Source organism: Atta colombica, unplaced genomic scaffold (assembly GCF_001594045.1).
Source record: "Atta colombica isolate Treedump-2 unplaced genomic scaffold, Acol1.0 scaffold46, whole genome shotgun sequence".
Taxonomy (NCBI): Eukaryota; Metazoa; Arthropoda; class Insecta; order Hymenoptera; family Formicidae; genus Atta; species Atta colombica.
In genome coordinates, this window is record NW_017259535.1 from 585,239 (window position 1) to 587,594 (window position 2,356).

Genomic DNA, 2,356 nt, shown 5'->3' on the forward strand with positions numbered 1-2,356 from the left:
TTTGTCCTTTGCTTACTATCCCATTTATTTTTACTATAACACTCATAACACACAAGGTAGAAATTAAGAAGCGGTATCTTGACGCGAGAAACGGATAGATAAATGCTATCGATGTTTTTTCTTTCTTATCTCAACGCGGCAGAGCTGTAAGCACCTGTACGTTCGCAAAGTAATAGGGTGACGTTATATGGATTCTATCGCGCTCGAACGTTGTGCTTGACATATATCTTATATATGCTGCACGAGAATATTCTCCAACTGAATTTTACGGAAATAAAAATGTCCCGCGCCTGTCGGGAGGCCAACTGGCACCCGATAATAGCAACGAGACATATACGCGGGTGTCTGTGTGTGTATGTGTGTATATATTATATATATATATATATGTGTACACACACACACACACACACACACACACACACACACACACACACACACACACACACATGCGCACGAGCGTGTCTCCATGTACGTCAATCTGTACAACGCAATATATTCGAAAAGACGCAAAGAGGAACGCCCGTATTAACGCTGCACATTTAACGTTAAACGCGTCTATCGTTATGAACGCATTTAACGACGAACGTGCCATTAGAATAGCGAGAGACACAATCGAACACACACACAATTCCATTGCATGATGGTCCCTTATAGAAATTGATTACTAGTATTAGCCAATTAATTTAAGTACTCTCTAAAACTTTAAGAGTAACTCTCACTCTGAAGACTGAAATCTGATGAGTTTTTTTTTACAATAAGCCATTAGTCCTCATATCATATTAGTGATAAGTTAGAATAAATTATAATTTTTTAGAAAATTTATATCCATAATAAATCATTATAGACCGTTATAACAATATTTCAATCCATCAGAATAAAGATAATTTTCAGGGCAAATAACAATACACTGTAATTAATTAGTCATAACGTAATCTATAAGTTTTTAATGAATTATAACTATGGGTAAATGAGAGTAAATAATGAATTAATGCATCTAAGTTTCAAATAATAAAAAATGGAATTTGGCCATCTTCACGCAGTCACTGATTACTGATTTATTTATTGTTGGTTTATAATACATTATTGATTCTCTCGCTTAAAACTCGTCCCTGACTTCTAATTTATTACTAACTTATTGTAAAAAGTCCATCACTCTTAAACATTGAAAAAATTAACTTTCTTCCAGAAAGTCTATCACTCTTAAAGATTGAAAATTGACTACTCTTCTCTAAGACTAGCTTAATTTTTATTCTTTAGAGTGAGATTCCACTCCAAAGAATTAGAGAATATTGAAAGTATCTTTAATGATACTTTCGATACTCGAAGTAAGTGATTAATTGGCCAGTACTATTATTAAATTTTTATGAGGGATTTCTCTCCTTCGGTTTTTCTACGATAAAATAACGAAGGGAAAATCTCGCTTCTGTGAACAATTTGGCTGAGCGACTCGAGCCTCTCGCTCTTTAAATGCGAAACATGGCAGTGACAATAAACGAAATCAGAAGTATACATTATTCTGTATACATTATTAATAATTTACGAAGGACGTTTGTCACATGTAGGACTCGGTATATAGCGACGGCAATTCTGTCGTTGTATTTCCTCCGAAAACGGCAGTGCTTGTGTTAATCGGATCATCCATGACACGCTCGCAACCGCAGCTGATCACAGCTACGATATTCTCACTGCAAAAATGTCTGGTTGAAAATAGACGAACCAGAAGATTCTGATTATTGCCATTTCTGTTCTTTAAATTCTTTGAAGTGGAATTTCACTCTAAAGAGTGAAAATTAAATCAATCAAAAAGAGACTCAATTTTCAATGCTTAATATACACATTTCTATTAATATAGATTAATTTTAATCTCAATTTAATTTACTCCTGATTCTTTTTTTAATTCTTAGAACTAAAAAAAATGAAGAGTTAATTAAATCGGAGATTAAAATTAAATTACATTAATAGAAACTGATATAAGAGAGATTTCACTCTAAAAATTGTACAGAATACCAGAGTAAATTAATTTTAATTTTGATTTAATTTACTTTTATCTTTTTTTAGTTCTAAGAATTAGAAAAAGAGCAAATTTTATTGAGATTAAAGTTAATCTATATTAGTAGGAAGAGATACATATCAGCAAAATTGTGTCAATCTTTAGAATTCTCCAGTAGATTTAATCAGAAAATTCAGATCGTTCATTTTCAACTAAAATTCTAATTAATCCAACCAGACATTTTTCAGTGTTTATTTCTTAGTTCGCTCTCCAGTCTACACTCAATTCTCTTATTCACATATACATATATGTATATACATATATGTATATACATATATGTATATATATATATGTATATACATATAT